The sequence below is a fragment of the Toxotes jaculatrix genome, chromosome 2, assembly GCF_017976425.1.
Source record: "Toxotes jaculatrix isolate fToxJac2 chromosome 2, fToxJac2.pri, whole genome shotgun sequence".
In the NCBI taxonomy this organism is placed as follows: domain Eukaryota; kingdom Metazoa; phylum Chordata; class Actinopteri; family Toxotidae; genus Toxotes; species Toxotes jaculatrix.
The window spans coordinates 18,705,502-18,724,775 of NC_054395.1; the positions used below are offsets into that span (position 1 = coordinate 18,705,502).

The 19,274-nt window shown below is 41.3% G+C and overlaps 1 long non-coding RNA gene across 1 annotated transcript; it reads left to right on the forward strand.

The window, feature by feature from the left end:
- The first annotated feature begins 12,174 nt into the window (after positions 1-12,174).
- On the forward strand, positions 12,175-19,209 carry LOC121189996. Its single transcript, XR_005894916.1, has 3 exons — positions 12,175-12,263; positions 12,445-12,641; positions 18,801-19,209. It is a non-coding gene; the product is annotated as an uncharacterized LOC121189996 (long non-coding RNA).
- The last annotated feature ends 65 nt before the right edge of the window (positions 19,210-19,274 follow it).

Sequence of the window (19,274 nt, forward strand, 5' to 3'; positions counted from 1 at the left end):
CGCAATCAGCAAGGTTAAAGAAATTAATGCAGCTGTCACCTGGGTGTTTTGAAAACACAGTACAGCTTTAAATCATCTATTAAGGCAACATATACAAACCTTAAAGTTTATAGTTTGTGATCTGGTAATAATAAACGAAAGACATTTTTGCGGTTAGAGAGGTTTACTTTTTCTTCAACTCATCAACAGCTGGAATTCACCAATAACCACTGCTACCCACAACAATAGCAGTCTAGAAATCTACTCTGTGACTTTGATTCCTGAGAAACACTTTTGTTGTTATCCATCTGAAGATGTCTGTCAGTCCAAAACTTTTAATAGACCGGAGATCTTTTAAAATATATTATTATGGAAAGTGAGAACTTTAGAATGGGCTCTGAGTAGCACAGAGGATGGCAGGATGTCAAAGCGGAGCTGAATGCTGTGTCAGCACTAAATTTCCCCATGGTCTGAAAGTTAGAAAATATGGTTTGATTTAAAACTAGAAGCAAAAAATCATGGCAAAGTATTAGAGCCTGGAGAGGGGGACAAGGGGTTTCCCAAATGAGTAAAATGCGACAGCTGGCTCTGTTGTTGGCCTGGCTCACTGGGGTTGGGCAATGTGACAGTATATGCTACGAGAGTAAATCTACATTTGTCAACCTTCAGAGATTTTGCCATACAGCACACTATGGTAACAATCATTTTTAATATCTCTGGGCGCCCATAGTGGATATTAATGTTGCACACCAATAAGCAGGCAAAATTTACAGCATTTTTTTATTTTTATGATATTTGCACCAATGTGATGATGACCTTTGATTTATTAGCTTTTTAATTTACTGGATGAGTCAAACCCAGACATTTACATCTGGGTGTTTTCTTATCACCAGTTTCTCTCAACAGATTTATAATTAAAACAGACTATTAAATAGCTGTGATTTAAAATGACAGAGGGTTATGTGGAACACAGCTTCAGAAAAGGGCCTTACAACCATCAGCATTAGTTGTGATGACCAACCAAAAATGTTGTTCCTGCCTACAAAAGTTTCAGGAGCATAAGAATACTACTGAATCCCACTGATGTGCTCATTTTAATATGCTGAAATTAAAATCAAATCTGTGAGTTTTATGATTGAGGCCCAATGACAGGCAGATCAAGAATATCAAGAGTGGCCCTGAACTTTGTTTTATTAATCTACATCACACAGACTGTGATGCATAGACAGAACCAGGATTAACTTTGCGGCTGCTGAGAATGGTGACAGATTTCTTGGACTACAAATGTCTCCACACTTCACTAAGAGTGAGATCAGATTCATCTGAAGTTGTTTACAGCTTCCACGGGTCCAGGGTGTATTAATAGCCCTGGCATCCAGGGTTAAAGACCCGACAAGCAAAATGGCAAAACATTAAGAGGCTTGTAAATTTATAAAAACACTGACCAAGGTCAGTGAAGAAACTACCAGTTGGTCTAGCTATTAAGGTTACACCAGTAGATGGGAGATGATAGATGACAAATTGACTATAGTTAGAAATGTCGAGCCCCGTTAATCATTTTCCTTAGCCAACCGTCCTAGGGAAACTAGCTCAGAAGGTAATACTCGAGCCATATGAACTTCACAGAAGCCTGCAACATTGCCTGCCTGGGCCACATAAGGAAATTACACATTCTTTTGTTATTGTTGAAGATGCTCCAAATCTTCTCAAGCACAGGCACACATATGAAACATGAGTGCTGCCTGGTGTGTAATGTTTTCCAGAGTGTGGCTAACATGGTCCCTGCCACAGAGGAACCACAGAGGATCAGTGTGGTTGCTGAGCTTCCCCTGCTGTGGTGGGCTTATTGGACACACTCTGCACAGGGCCTTCCCAGTTTCAATCACTGCTGACGGGACTGTGCTGTTGCCATAGAGATTGGACAGGCCCTGGTGAGATGGTTAGGAAAGAGCAAAGCCTAAAAGGACATTTTGATATTCAAGGGGAGGGAATGTGTCAGTCCCGAAAGTTTTACTGTGTGTGAATTCAGCAGCTCAGAGGATGGTGTCTGTCTGATTGTCCTGACTGGATCTGATTTACCCTAATGTTCTGTTTGGCACCCTGAACACTCCATGTCCTGTTCAACAGCTCAAAAACAAAACATAATTAACCCTGTTTTAACCACCTTGATACTTGAACAGTCCCTAATTTGAGATTTGCTTATAAAGATGTTTCAGAAGAACTTAAGTTATCTGGTAGGGGAAGCTGGATACTTTGACCACCTCCCATATGAGCACGACCTTTGTCTGTGGGAAATTATAACAGATATTCGTCACCATTTTCTGGTATTAAATATAAAAAACAATTAATTTAAAAAAAATCTGTAGGTTAATCCATGATGGAAATAATCGCTAGTTGCAACCCTAGTCCAGACCAAGAGCCATAATCTGTGATGACTTAGACTTTACACTAGCTTTACACTGCTTGTATTTTAAGGTGTCACAAGCCAAAAACAATGGGAACTGGGGATACATATGATAACAAAATGGAGATCTGTGGATGGCTCTCTGGCAAACCAAAAACAGAAACTAGACAACATTACACATGTTCTTATTTGGTGTAATGTCAGTGCTTTACGTTCACTTCTGCATTTTGTCATCCTAATCAAATGTGCAAGCTCAGTTTGTGGCAAATGAACAGGTTGTACTTTGCTGATTGTTGGGTTTGAATAAGGTCAGGAAAAAAACCAAACAATATCTGAAGAAAAAAGTTGGTTGATTTTTGCAGTTGCTATTATTTCTATGCAAACCGCAGTGAGGTCTGTGGGACCCCAAACAACAAGGAAGTAAAACCAATGCCAATAAAACATAGAAGTTAACTTTGATTAAATCACTTCACTCAAACACAGATTCAACTGAAATACATTACTGACAGTAAACAGTGTACAATTGTGCATTCGGTGGCCATTTTATTAGGCACACCAGCAAACTCTAAAGATAATGTCTAGTTTTGATAGACACTGTCAGAGAGCTATTAATTTAACCATGTTTAGCAATGAGGTTGTAGTTTCCAGTGGTAGTGAAATGGACTACATTACACTGGTAATTCAACATAATATTGTATATGATATACTATACTATACTATAATATACTATATGTATATTATATTATATAACAGCAGCATAATGCAGTCCAGTACAACACCCATCTATGATCTCAATAATAAACACACAGTTGAACTGCAGTTTTAACAGAGGCTGAACATTATCATCTATATAAATGTAGAATTTGTGGCACATCTATTGTATTGTATTGGATTGCATTGCATTGCATTGCATTGCATGGGTGTAGCCAATTAAGTGGCCGGGAGGTGTATATCATGACTGGGTGTTAGGTTACTGCTGAGCAATTTGGCTTGGATTTGGGAAATCATGCAACTAACTGAGGCATCACAGCCACAGCTTTGTCATTTACCAGACTAATGGTGATGCAAAGTAAGGACCGTAATTCACTGAAGTCAGATGCGTCTCTGCCATTTTCAAGATAGCTCCCAGTGGCCAAAAGGTCAGGTGTTCAGTGCAGCGAGGAGCCAGTGGAGCACTGAGCTATATAAAGTTATGAGCTCAGCAAACACTGACAAGACACATGCACACTGCCTTCTGCTCCAGTGGGTGAACAGCAATGACATTATGATTAACCAAGCTTGATTTCATCACAGTACTTTCAGATTTCACACTGCAGCTTACTGCGACTACCACCACTGCAGATCTTTGTGGATCTTACACAGCAAAGGCATCAAGCGCTCAGCACCTGGATTAACTGAACATGCACGTAAAGTTCACGTCTTACACCAATTTAATAATTCAACCCAAAGCGCCTATATCGGAGACGAACAAAGGTGTTATTTATTTCTCCCCTGACTTCTGGAGAACCCGTAAAACCAGTCTCACATGTTGGTGAAACTTTCACAATAACAAGAAATGAATCCCATCTGTTAGCACGGAGAGGGAAAAAATGAAATCACATTCAACGGTTGGGAGCCGTTTAGCCAACTGTGAGTTGGCAAAATCTGCTTCTGATCCCAAGTGGGAGGAAGAAAAAAAACTTCCATCTATCTCGGCCTAATAGTTGTTAAAACACTACACAAAGACTTTAAAGTGTAAGGACAAATATTATTTTCTATCCCTCCGGTGGATATGTTACAGACAAGACAGCGCTAACACACTCGAGCTGACATGCTAGTTGGTTAGCTTGTGGGCTAATAATACCTCAACAAACTCCAAACTAAGTCCGAGAGACGCCTGGAAAGTCACTTCAATTGCGGCAAAAGTGACTGAGTAAACAAAAGAGGAACTCCCCGCTTAACACACGAGGCTCTGAATCAGCAAAGCGGCAGCGGGAAAATGCGAAATATGTCAAAAATCCCAAAACTTCAAGAGCACACGAAGCGAAGCAGCAGCTGCAGCGTGAAAGTTGCAGCACACAACAAAGAACTATCTGAGAGCGCACTCACCTTACAACGGCTTTCCTGCCCTGCTCTCACAGGCACACGCTCCTCTCCTTGTACTTTTGTTTCTACAGCGGTTTTCCTCACTGAATCGCGAGTGTTTCCACGGCAAAAAACGGTCGTGTTTGACAGAAAACGGCGGAATGCCAAGTATGAGTTTGGTATGAAATCAACGCGCGGAGGAAAACGCACAGAGGCGTGGCGTCGAGACGAGCACACGCAAAAGTTTTGTGGGTCCCAACGCAAACTCCTCCCATGACATCAGACTCCTGGTGGATGAGGAGAGGGATAGAGGAAAGGTGGTGTTAAAAAAGTATATAGACTCAGATATTGTGTCTTTAGAGTTTAGGATTATTTGTGCTCCTGCATTGTGATACTAAAGGATTTTTAAATCAGTCTTAAAACATTGGTCAGGTGCCCATATGAAAATTGCATTTGGATTCTTGTTGCATTAAGAGATCCATTCCTAATGCACTCCAAATAGTATTTATGGTATTTATATAAAATTATATTTCACTGTTTATCTAAAGGGAGATTTAATAGTCTATGTGAGACACATCAAGTCGATTTCTTCCAACACAACAACCTATTTAGCACAGAAAATACTTTTTTTGTATTCCAGCCAACAGTCTCTGAAGTATTATCAGCAGTGTGTTATATTATTACTAATATATTGCATCATTGTATGTTATTACTTAATGTTGTGATTTGTCAGTATCATAGCTGGATCACCAACTGGTCAATGTGGGCAACTGCCCTGGAGCCCAAAACACCCAAAGGGCCCCAAAACCCCCAGGCACTTTATCTTGGCTGGTTATGTTTATAACTTTGAACCAATACTGTGCAATATCAGCTAAGATGGGGACCTTCATTACTGAATCTTGTAGCCCTGGCCTTGTTAAGGGGCAGTGTGTCAAGGTTTTAATTTTGTTTTCTATTTCGTTTGGTTCAAAGACTGTTAGTAGTTCAGTTCGTATTGTGCTCACGCTCATATATTTCTAAATACAGTTGTGTTTTATTACATTCAAAGTAATTAACACCTGAATCCTAGGGCAAGGAATGGAAGGCTGCAACTAATGTTTTCATCATTTCCTAATGGATTCATAATATTATAAAGACTATGGTCTTGATACACTCATACACATGAAAAGTGCCCTGAGATAACGTACGCTATTATTTGGTGCTGTATAAATAAAATTGACTTGATTTGATGGTTAAGCAATCATTTAGGGTATAAAATAGTATAAAGAAATGCCCATCACATTTCCCCAAAGGCCAAGATGAAGTCCTCAAATGTCTTGTCTTGTCCAACCAACAATCTAAAATCCAAAGATGTCGAGTTTGCTATCATAGATCCAGGAAAATTAGCAAATACTTTCAAAGCTACTTTTGCTTTGAAAAAGACTTAAATGAATAATCAAAAATGAATTTGGGTCCTTTATAATAGGAGTTTAATAGTAAAGCACTTGTTTTGCTTTACTTTAAAGGGTTACAAGCCACAAAGGTTGGGGACCATTGTGACAGGTGCACTAAACAACTACAACAACTACAAACTAACTACATTTAATGAGAATTATGAAAATCATATGTTGCAGAAACCAAGGCTGAGATATGACACTAAAGAGTTAAAGCAGTTTTTTCATATCTCAAATATTCGTGCAAGTATTTTTTTGTACTAATTTTATAGTCACATTCTTCTCATAAGAAGAAAGGTCTGTTGTTTTAGTTGATTTGGTTGGTTAATTTACTTTCTTACTTTCTGTTGTGAAGTCTCCACTGATGCTTTGGCATATCACACTACATTGTCAGACTATACAGTTCATAGTGATGTGTTGGGAGCACATAGGCTTTGGACAGCCTTGATTAATGATTTACTGCACCTACGGTCTTTGCAATATGGACAAGGTGAGAGTAATTAGAAGAAAAGGCTCTGCTTATGCAACTGACACGCAATAGTGATTCTTTTGTAAAAGGAAATGTAACGGCCTTTTGACGAAATGCCACAAGACAGACAAAGGGACGCAAATGCTCTTATTCTCAGCATGCCTCTCAACTGCTGACAATAAGCTCCTGTTTAATGGTACAGATTAAAGGATAACTTCTGAACTTGTATTCTACAAGACACTCAGTTCCACTTATTTTCAACAGCTGGCGTCGGATCAGTGCTTGTCAGTGAGGTTTGATGCACAACTCTCAACATTATCACTCCAATATCTTCAAGGGTTGCTTGCTCTATCTGCATCGACATAGGGTTTTTAATGCTCTGAGCTGACTGACTGAAATGTGATTGGAAAAAAAAGTGACAGACGGGGCAAAACAAAAATCACTGGAGTGTTTGCGAATGGAAAGAAGAACAAGACCAGGCAGGACAGGAAGAATGTCAGCCCTTCTACATCCTATTGCGCTGATGTTGTCCTTGCATAGGGCCACTGGAGGGCAGTAGTACCTTAATCATGGACATTTTAGGGGCCTAGTAGGCCCATAGTTGACACTGATTAAAAAAAACAAAACAAAAAAAGTGGGTTTTTGGGTGGGATACAGCTAATAAGAAAGCTTTTTTGTGAGTGTTTTGGTTTGTTTTGTTCCTGTGAGTTTATGAAAAGTTAAGACCACAAAGGTCCATTGCACCTTTTAGCTGCAACATAAATGACCTAACTAAAATTTTAAATATCCAAAAAACAACACATATTTGGGACAAGCAAAACTGATCAAGATAATCATGGTAATAATGACGACTTACTTGTTTACTGACTGGTGACTGACAAAAGCGTCTGAGAATGAAACATACAGTAGATAGCAGATTGACTAACATCAGTTGGATTTCCCTGGTTTCTTTTTTGACATGTACAAACACGTCTAAATCTCAACCTGCCTATGCAAAATTCTTTCTCTTCTCCAGTGAGGTCTGTGGCATCAGGAGAGATCAGGTAGAAAGAGGTAGTTCATTTTCTTCCCAGCTTTTTCAAACACTTAAGACTGAAAAAGGAGATAATAATGACTATAATATCTCTTGGAATTGGCATGAATTTTAAAGAGGTCTTCTTCCTCCCTTTTTTTTTTTTTATCATTGTCCTGTTCAAGTTTAGAAGATAAATGGGGAATAAGTCTCAGTCTATCTCTTTTACCCCTTAATACTTCCCACCTCTGTCTCACTCACTCAAGAACTGGCTGGAGGGCAGACTCTTCAGTATTATCACTTTAAGCCTCCAGAGTGGTTAGGCTGCTCTTCATACCAGAAAAAGGAAACAGAAATTGAATGTTTTTTTCAGAGTTAACATGTTTCTTCATTCTTCTTTTTCTTTTCCACTTCTATGCTGATAATTTTTATCTGACTTTATATTGTAGGCAAAAGGGTGTACCTCCTGAACTGTTTCTTCTCCGCTCTTATCTGTTGAAAGATGTTTAAAATAAAATAAAATGGTACCCCTTCATCAAGCCTGCACTTGTAAATGTTAAGGTCCGTTGGAGGGGTCTCCATAAGTGTGCTGCTGGTGAGATGTCCTTGCCAGTGTGAAATAGTTCTGTAGATTAGATCTAAAACGTACAATTTTCTAATATCAAAGTAATTCACACTTAAAAAAACCCAAACAAAAAAAACATAAGGGTAATAAAATAGTATGTGCATGAAAGTGGGACTTTCATGCACATACTATTTGCATGTGCATGAAAGTGGGACTTTTTGTGAAATGTTCCACAAACTGCATTTACAAAAGTTTGCCAGTAGATGGGGCGCCTCCTCTTTCTACAGAGAACTGTACGGGATGGTAGTTTTAACCATAGACTGTATGGTTTTAACCGGAGCCAGTAACAGTGGAGCAGCAGTGAACGGTGTGTGTTTTTGAGCAGGTAATCGATTACATTGTTAAACTGCTTCAAGTCTTTTTCTATTCACTATTACGTTTACTATTACTGAGCACTGCCGGTGAACAAAAAACGTTACGTTTATGGGTACCACTTTCTAAAAAAGCACCATCTTTACAAAGTTTACAAGCTTTAATGGCTAGCTTTATCAATTATTAATATATCGTTTACTAAAGCTGTAGAGATCAGTTATCATCTCATGCTAACATTTATAATTTAGAGATCAGTCCTGTAGTCCAAGATTTTCCACAACCTGGTAACCCAAAAGTTGTTCCTAGTTTGTAACTGATTAATAAAGTATTATTAAATGATTTCTTAACCATTAACAAATGGTAGGCCTAACCCTCTATAAATGGTGCCTCATTTTAAAGTGGTAGCCCTTTATGTACCAAAATATGTAGATCTGCAAGCCAAAAAAGAAAGTTCGTTGAACGCCCCATTTGTTAGCAGCTTAATACTTGCCAAGCTTTAAATACTATAGTTATTGAGTTTTCAGGCAGGTCCAGACCCAGCAGCACGGTCCATTTGATCTCAAACTGTGCCACTGTTTTCTGTCCATAAGCCAGTTAAAGCAGCACAAGCACTGCATAAATCCACCTGTTGAAAAGCTAATGCAAAAACTTGCACTTACTATCTAAGGTTTAAAATAGTCACTTAAACAGGCCCAACAAATTTGTAATATATGTTTCTTTAGACTGAAGTGTGCAGATAGTGCAGAAGACGTCCCGACCTGGTGAGTATACACTTTAACTTTAATGAAAGGACTGGAAAAGTTTATTTTGCTAAATTGGTTGGTTTAGTTTTGCATTTTCAAATGTAAATGGTTTTTTTTTCAAGTTCGTAAACATCTGGAAGGCCCCTTCAAACTGGGCGAGCTAGTAGCTTTAAGCTAGTACTATTAGTTACTCGGAAAGTGCCCACAGCATTTATAGAAGATGTTTTATTAACTGTCAGGACTGTAAAATCATTCAATAAACAGGCCATATCCCTTTAATAAAATCACATATATTTGCAAAAATGATCAATAGGCTATTCTTGTCTATTCTTGTCCTGATCGAGCCACAGTAGCTTTCAAGACCTGTTGTATTACTTGATCAAGTTGAATGTTATTGCAGGCAAGAAAACAGCATTTGTGCGAAACCTACAACATATTTTTATTTTGCCCAGCATTAATTACCTAAGAAAATTGTTGGTTGTTTTTTTGATACTTATTATTTATATTACATGAAGAGGGATCTTCAGCAGCACTACCACTATATGTAAATATGGAAATATTCCCATTATTGGACTTTATAAACCAGAGAAATGCACACAATGTCTAAGCAATGCCTTCACAGTGTTTTAACTTATACGTTTTATTGGACTGATGATGTACTGTGCACACATCAGCATATTAATATAGTATAGTGTGTCTCTTAATCAATAATTATGATATAGGATACTGTTTCTGTTCATCAGGCACTCCTTCAGCATTACAGAATTACTTTCACTAACTGTGCACCAAGGTTAGCTGAGTAAACAAAGTTACAATACCTTGTTTGCCTGTGCACCTATGCACTGAAACAAGGCCTGTTTAGCAGGCATATGTGTTTTACATTAATGTAAATATTTGGCATTTTAAATGTTCACATGTGCAAGTTTGTCTGTACATACAAGCAACTGAGCTGCTTGTGTTATTGAGCACCCGGAGAAACGACAGAGTGTCCTTGTGTGAACTGGGTGTGAGCAATAAAACACATGGTTATCAGACACAGCTGTCAGCTACAGTTAAAGGCAAACTAACAACACAACTGTGGCACAGCCTTTGGAGACTCTGCATGATGTCCTGGGCAATGATTTGCTTGCATTTAACATATTATCCACTGCGTGTTGCTTCTTTGTAGACTCATTATAAATGCTGAAGGAATGCAACAAACTGCTCCCTTCCTGTGTGGGTTTGTGTGAAATAAAAATGGTCACTGTGCATTCAGAGTACATCTGTCTCTACAACTGTACAGAACAGTCTAGCTGTGACTATATTTGTCCTCCCCTCTTTCTCTCTCTTGCAAGGGGACAGGAGAGTCAAGAGTTGGACGACTGCCAAAAGAGGCCGGCCCCGCCATGCAGCTGAAACTTTTACAAGCCAAGCAGGAAGAGACACACGGAACGATCGAAGAAGAAAAGGAGAAGAAAAAGTGAGATAGACATCTGAGCTCCTTTCTCTCCCTCTCCCTGTCTCTCTACTCTTCGTGTCTGCCTGTCTCTCTTTCTTTTCTTACTCCTTGTTAAAGCCATACTGTATTTGCCCGCCTTCATTGGCAGGGGGTAAGTGTAGGGCTGGAGGACAGGACGGGAGGGGAGGAGAGCGGAGGGGTGGGGGGTGGGGGGCTTTGGGTTCAGAGAGTTCAGCTGAGGAGAGAAATAAATTCATAAACAACAAAGGAGACGTGACGTCAGGTTGAGGGGCTGTCCAACCTGCTGGCTGAATCTGAGCCTCCATGGAAGAACCGGATTGTTCGCACCACATTGGTGTCTGTGTGTGAGCCTGTGTACAGTATGAATGTGTGTGTGTGTGTGTGTCCATTGTCCTATCTTCGAGAAAAGGCTCATGTGGAGTTTAAGCAGAGAAGCTGGACTATTGTGGTCTGTTTTGTCTCCACGGTGAGTGTTTGAGGACTGGGAGCACCCTCCCAGTGTGTGTGTGCCTGTGTGGATTTGTGAGTGTGTGGGTTCGGTCAGTTTGAGAACTCAATAACTCAGGTATTACGGCACCTGCAGTGAAGCATGAACTGTTTCACCTGCCAAAGACTGAACAAGGTTTGTTTTTTTTGTCTTCGAGTGATTGATGTGAGTTTTAAAAGAAGGGAAACAGTATTCCTTTGCAATTTAATGGTAAAAAGTATTCCTGTTTTTAAAGAATGATACTCAACATTTTCAAATTGACGTCAGCTCAGAAGTGAGCTCTGATTGGTTGGCTCAGCTTGGGATACCCGCTCAAACGCCGGAGATTGGACCACAAGGAGGCTATACAGAATGTCGGCCATTTATGAACAGATGGAATTATGTTTTCTCTCCTAATGATTGAGGTCATCTAGAGGCGACAGCTCGCTGATCCAAAATCTGCATTGGTGTTCAACTCCCTTGCTGGTGTGAAGGGAGACCTGGGAAAGATGCCAACGGATGAAAAAAAAAAAAAAAAAGGTGACATTCTCTGAAATATCCAGCCTTCTCGCTCATTGATTCATTTAGCTGAACTCCCTCAAACCCCTCCCACAGAGGAGGGCTGACATTATCCCCGATGGAGGGAGAGGACAAAATTGAGGGAAGGATGGAGGGGGACGCGGAGAAAAGCAAGTAGAATAAAGATGTCGAAAAAGACAGTAAGTCTCCCAGGACTCCTCTTTCAGGCGAGAGAACTTGATAACAAACGCCCAGCAGTTTGGAGTTTGAATCTCGAGCGAGTTTGGGCTTTTTTGGTTTATTGATTGTAAAAAATGTGGCTAGATGGAACAATATGGCAGAAGTGTCAAGATCTTCTTGTCTCTCTCGCCATCTGTCTGTTGCTGCAGGATGGTATGTACAGTACGGGGCGAGAGGTGTGTTTTAGATGTTTGATGATTAACATACAAATTCTCAGAGTGCTCCCAGCTGCTGCCCCACTGTTTTGTGTCACCGTTTCTGCTCAAGACAGTTTCTGCGTCTTCTCTCTCTTTTTCTTGTCTTCCTGTGTCTCACTGTCTTTCTTAACTCTTTCTCTCTGACTCCTCCTCTTTCTGTTCCCCCTCTCTCGCTACAGCATGTCCCTCCCTTCCTCTTTCTGTGTCTCTACACCCCCCTCCTCCCCTCGTTTTTCTCTCCTTCCCTCTTGGCAGCAGTGCCAAAGTGGGCAGGCGGACCGAGGCAAACACAGCACAGGGCAGAGCAGAGGGCGATCCAAAGGCTGGCGAATTGATTATGTGTATGTTTGTGTTTTGAACTGTCCTGTGTCCGTGTGTTCGGGTGTTTGTCTCCGTTTTGATCATACGCAGCTGCGTGTACTGTGAGTCTATTGTGAGTCTGTTTTGGAGCTGTTTTCTTTTTCTTGTGCACTGTGTGTTTGATACTGTGGCTTGTGTGTGTTTTCTGTGTGTGTATTATAGAGCTGTGTGTGAGCAGACGTCCCTCTGTCACCCTGTGTACGGACAGACGCACTCACGCCAGTAGGAGGGGATTGTGGGAAGGGGGTGTAGCTCTCAGAGGGTGTGCTCTACTCCTCTCTTTTCCCTTCTTCCCGCCATCACGGCCCTCTTCTCCTCCAGTCCTCCGGCCCAGCCCGCCGCTCACATACAGGCTCCAGGTATTTTTCTTTTTTTATCCTGCGACACCTCTTCCCGTCTTTTTCGCTGCCCTATAATCTTTTTCCTCCAGTCCATCTTGCCCTCTTCTCTGTCCTTCATCATGGTCTTCCTCCTGTAAACGTGTCTATCGTCGTTGGTTGCCACGCCGCACTCCGCTCGCCGCCATTTTGGCTCGATGGACATAACAGGAGAAACTTTTTTGGGCTCAGAGGGACTCCTTGACTCCCTTGCTGACTATCTTCCTTTTCCTCCTTCCTTCGTGTCTTTCTGTCTTTCCCTGACCTCTTCCTCCTCTCCCCTCTCTGCCCTAGGACACCAGACTCTGACAGGATGGTAAACAGCCTTTCTGTGGCTTTTCGTACTGATCAGGTGTCTCTTTGTAGACTGGCAGGAGGAAGGACAGGCCTTCTCGGTTACTTTCTGACCTCAGAGTGTTGACCGTGCCTGAGAGCTGTTGTTGCGTTCAGGTCAGTATAAGTTTAGCCGCTGGCCAGTGTTGAAAAGCTGCACCCACAGGACCAGTGAGGCGCTTGGCAGGTCTCTTATCATCCAGAGCCGTTATGATAGGTAATACGAGGGTGGTATTTACTTTGCTTCTCATTCCCTTCACACACTGTTTGCGCTTTCTGCCACCATGAAAACGCAGATACGTGGAAGTGTGTTTGTGCGTGAGTTTTATCCAGAGGTGTGACAGTTAAAAGGTGTCAACTGTAATGTTTGTCTTGACACACTGCGTCATAGGCTACTGTAAATGATACTTTACACTTCAGGAGGACACTCAGGCAGAAATGAAACTGAGCTGGGCCAAACTGTTACGCTGTAAAGAAAAGGGCACATTGTAAAGCTAAAATGGCAGTTTGATGTCGGCGTTCTTATCCGTAAAGCTGTTGATTTCATATCTACAGTCGAAAAAGAAAAAAATGTGAAAGTAAACAGCAGCATTTATCTGATTGACGTGTATCTTCGTCAGCAGCAGGAATACAAGCATGTTATTCATATTACATTGTATGTTCTGATTACAGTCGCATGTCAGAGGCCAGAATGCCTGAAAACAAAAGCAAAATATCGCTCTGCGAATTAATCAAAGCAGAGCATAGAAATTCACCAACAACTGATTTGATCGTTCAACCCACTTTTAGCGGGGAAATTTAATACAGATTATATTATATGAAATATCTGCACATTGTATGTACTATTAGGAGTCTAACTGGACTGCTTATTGTCAGTACTGTATCTTGATCTAAATAAGGGTTGGTGGTAAGATGGCGCCTTCGTGCCACGTGTTTAAGGGAGAGTGAATATGGGCAGACCCTTTCAACATACCCCTCACAAGTCGTGGGTAAACTACTCCCAGTTCGTCTGCATCAGCCTCTGTCATTTCAAATCTCTCGACTTTGGCGTTAAGCGACAAATTAATTCTTAAAGAAAAACAAAAAGAACCTCTTTTTAAGTATATCAACATGTGACAGTGATGAGAGGAAAATATTGAGAAAGAAGAAGCTGGAGAAAAATAGAGAGAACAAGGGTTACAGAGACAGAAAGAGAGGCAGGAGTGGGAGAGCTCTTTCCCCGCCCCTCTCTTATCCTCAGATGAACTTATCGTGTTGCCTCATAATGTTTCTGAGTTTTTCTCCTAGAGGCAGTCAGGCTAACTTCCTGCATTCAGCCTCAACATAGCTGATTGGCTGATATCTTGGCTGACCGGCCGCGGTTTGCAGCGAGGCAACAGGAAGTTTCTCTTCTCATGCAGGAAGCTGCAGCTGTTTCGTCCTGACATACACCACTTTGCAATCTTGCACGCATGCTCTTTGTATACATGCACACAAATGTGCACGCACACTCTCTTTGAAAGGGCATACCTCTCTGAGTGTTTGTGTCTATATGCTTGTACGTGTGTGTGTGTGTGTGTGTGTGTGTGGCCTGCTCTGTGTGGCATTAGTGAATGCTATAACATGTGGGCGTGTAGCAACATGCCAGGCCAGGCATCTGAGCTATAAGAAACATTTGAAACCATGGTAACCACACATCTCATCAGCACATTAGCAAAAGCATAGACAAGTAGAAAAGAGGAGAGGGGACAGAGAGAGTAGATGAAGAGGAGGAAGGAAACCTTTGATGTTTATTTTCTTCATTCAGGTCACTTGCCATCTGTGTAGTTGGAGGCTATAACTAATACACCCGTGATGGTTGGTGATTGTCCTCTTTTTTGTTTTTAACTCATTCTCTTGAAGAAACCTATTCATATACAAAAAAAACACATACACAACAAACTAACCTGAGATGCCTAAGTATAAACCTAAAATAGGATTTTCAGTTGTTTTACTTTGCTTTACGTCTGTGTATATCTGTGGCTGAAATGATTGCTGGATGCTGTGATAGTCAACACAATGGTTCCCTTATACTCATGCCTTATCTGGGTCATGCTATCATCTCATCAGACACGCTGCCCGGCGTGTTTACCTAGCTCTTATGCCTGTGAGTTTAACATTTGTGTGTGTCTCTATTCCACAAAACAGAGAAGTCGATGGCGAAGGACTGGAAGAATTTTTATTTAATTACTATTTAGCGAATCAGGATAAGATAAGGCTGAGCTTCTTTCATGTTCACAGGTCAAGCAACTGTGTTGTGTTGTGTCTACCAGTGTGTGGCTGTGTGTAAGTACATGCATATGGCAGCCTATTTCAGTATACATGTGAGCATGAGCCTTGTGTGCTTGTGTCTGGTTAATGAGGATATACAGAACATCAGTGCGGGCAGCATGCCAAGTGGGCACGGAGAAGGCTCAGTGCTTCTGTCCTTCGTCCTTTGATGTAGGAAGCAGGCATTGCTTCGGGAGCATGGAAGGTGAAAAAGCAGGTACCATAAAATAACCACGGCGCTCTATTGAGGATTAGTCCGCTTTCTTGTATTTGCCAGATGCCTGGACACAGTTTTTCTCTGGAGTAGGACTGGACACAAGTAAGACAAGACATCCGTTTGTATCATTTCAACTGTGGGAATTCTTCATCCTGCCATTTATTGTGTGGCATACTTCCTCTGCCAACTCCAGCTCCCCCACTGCTCCTCCTCTTTGCCCACCATCACCACCTCCTTCCTCCCCCATTGAAATTCTGCCTGGCACACAGATACTGCCCATTCTTGGCACAAAGCTCAGAGAGAGAGAGAGAGAGAGAGAGAGAGAGAGAGAGAGAGAGAGAGAGAGAGAAACACACAAGAACCTGTACCAATCGTCTGGTGCCCCCTCTGTTGTGTCTGTGCCAAGCATTCATCCCGTCTCGCGGACCAAGGGACCAGGCAATCCAATAGGTATTTCCCTGCCTCTGCTTCCTGCGAAAATCTGCTCCAATTCTGAGGAGTTTTGTTGGCATCTGAGTGTGCTGTGTGTGTTTGGGGATTTGCTAATTAATTTGTGTGTTTACGTCGTTTGCGTTGGGTGAGGAGTTAATCCGATGAATCCCGCATCCTTTCACAGTGGAGGAGAGGACGCTAAGGCCTATTGTTTCCATGATATTTTTCAAATGAATTTTCGCATGGCTTTTTATTTGTAAGAGATGGCACAGTAGAAACTAGTTAATTCTTTTGGTGTGTTTTGAAAGTACAGAAGATTTAGGTCGATGTGGAAAGTTTGAAAAACCTGTATAATAAACACTAGGGATTCAGCTTCTATTTTGACTTAATTCTTTCAACTTATTCTACAAAAGAGCAGAATTAGTAGATATTTTGTTCACAACAACTTGTCTTCATTATTTTGTAAGTCTTTCGTTTTTAGTTTTCTTGAAAAGGCCTTTCTTTTTTATAGTTGTGGCAGTATTATAAAAATTAATTAACAAGTATTTGGTGTTGCCCGTTTGTAACAGGAGCGGGTATGGCTTCATATACACAAGTGTAAAACATCTGCTCGAAGCTTGAAAAAGATAAAATTCCCAGTGCTATAACTGACAGGAGGTTTTGGAAAACCCAACAAAACACATGTAGCTTGTCACCCAAAGAAAGACTAACATAGTCGAGCAGGAAATTGCCTCCAGAAAAACATATCCTGGTTGGTCACAGCACAGCGGCGTTACTAAGAACGGACAAGGTCCATGTTTCTCAGCTTTCATAGAAAACTGCTTATGTGAATTTACTACCAGTTAGCCATAATTCTTATGTGACAGATGCACAGACAGACTGTCTGATAGGCAGATAAGATTAACTCAATAGGCCACATTTCTGCCTTTTCTTGTCTTTTCTTCAAGATCCTCCTAGCTGCCCCACAGGCTTGAGACGCATTTATTTTGGAGCTGTTGACAGAGAAAATGATTTGCCCCAGCAGAGCTTTTATGTGCCATAGACAAAGTCCATGATCACAGACAACAGCACCCAGTACAGCTCACATGACTGACCGAGTCTGGTTTCAGTGTTTCCAAAACAGTCGGGAGTTGTGTAGGGAACGGGACGGCAATTTTTCCAATTAACCCAGAAGCACAGAATTCCCCACAAGCATTTAATGTTTAAATCCTTTTTTTTCATTCCAGGCCATGCTTAGATGTCCTGTTAAATCTTCATTAAATTGACCCGTTTCCCCCAGTGCACTGTGTCATATCATTATTAGTCTGTTCCCCTCGTCCTCCAAATACAGCTCCAGTCAGGGGATGTTTCTTGGCGACCAAACAGAGCTCGTAGATCTGTCACTGGCATGGTGGCAGAGTTGGGCATCATGCCAACACACCCCCACCCCCCTCTGTCTGTCTGGTCTTCTGTAATCAGACTAGCAGGGTCTACTGCATGCTAACTATGGGCTGGTCTGGACCAAGTCTCAGGGGTTGTGGCTGTATGCTAATTTATTCAAGCAGTGTATCTCCTAACCCCTTCTGTGTCTATCTGAGGCCTAGGTCTGGCATTTAGTCTGGCACTCATTAACCCTTCAGTTGCTGCCATATTAACCTGCTGGACCATCCCAACCTTTATCCCATAAGAGGATAGTGGCTTGAGGATGAGAAGCATCTTTCATAAATGAAATTAAGAGACCAAAATCACAATCTACTTGTTCAGTGGGTGTTCCATAGTTATGGATATTTGATTGAACCAAAATTAAACTGTTAATGGTACAAGGAAAATCACAGAGACGTGGAATTGCTGTATGTGATAATGCTTTTTTCTTTGTGAACTTTCCAGAAGTCTGATAAGAAATGTTCGAGTTGCATTCTCACTTAGTACCCGTGATAGAGTGTGTCGTCTGGGTCTGTCGGCTTTGTCTCAGTGTTTGGCACAAGATTGATGCTCGATAGAACAGCAGCTCTCCATCGTGAGACAGGGGGCTCAGGAGAAAAACCTGAAAGTTAGACCTTATAGTGCATTTAAGCAGACCTAAAATGGCCGATATGCGAGACGCCATTTTGTGTTTCCTTGTTGTGTTTTGGGGGGCAGAATCCCAGCCTTGTATTCAATCAGAGGCAGCTGGTGGAAGCCATATTTGCAGGCATCTGTGTGTGTACCTCCGTCTGAGAAGCAGCAGCCAGCCTACACAGGGATAGCCCACTGGAATGAGCTCAGTTTTTGGCAAAAACGGAAACGAATTCCTGGCACAGAGTCGAGCAGTTCTTTTTTTTTTTCTCTCTTTCGATCACATGCCAGAGTCTAAGGAAGCCAGTGAGTTGTTTTGGTGGGCTTTCACACATTAGTGCTCTCACTTTCCGATGTCTGCTTACCGTTAAATTATTTGTCTTTGATTTATTTTAATGGAACGGATTTCCTAAAGACATTCAGCTCTGCAACAACAACAACAAAAAAAAGCTTGGTTGATCGGTGAGGATGTGCCAACATGCAAAATCTCCCAGGGTCTTCTATTGTTAAGAAGTGATAAACGGTTTTCCAAATCTTGGTAGTTGAAGACTTGTTGTCATGAAGCATGAGCAGTTTTTGCCATAAGACGTGGTTTTGAATAATTTCCAGGAACCAATTTAAACAAAAGCAAAGAATCAGACACAGATATAAAACTGAAAATACGATTACACGCCGTTCTGCAGGGACTGAATTTGAACGCATCAGTCGAAAATTTTACATACATTTAAACTTCTAAAGTGACAGTCCTATCCAGTTTTATCTTGCATGTTTTTTACCGAAAAGACTAGTTAATTAAGATAACCTCTCTCTGTCTCTTTTTCTTTGTGCCATTGCAGGAGTATTACCTTTGAGGATCTTTGCTGCTGAAGCAACATGGATGCTGTCCTTGGGGCTGAGGTAGTAGATTGAATAGTTGTGGGGTTGTGTAACCTCTTTTTGAGATAACTATACAATCTACTGTCTTTCCCAAGGAGACAGCTGAGTCAGCCACTCGCCGACTGTCATCTCCAGATGGGCAATCATGCTGTCCAATCAAAACATAAGCTTGCAGCAAATGAAAATAATGCATTATGACAATTTTTTTTTTTTTTTTTTTTTGCTAGAGCAGGTAAATTAGCTGTCATGTTCCCAAACAGGTGAACGTGTGGTGTGCTTGATTTGGGCTCTGTCAGGGTGAGGTAGTAGGTTGTATAGTTTGGTGGGTGGGACTGCACCCTGCTCAGGTGATAACTATACAGTCTATTGCCTTCCCTGAGGAGTTCGCTGAACACTCAAAATTCAACACACTCTTATGCAAGTATCACTTTTAT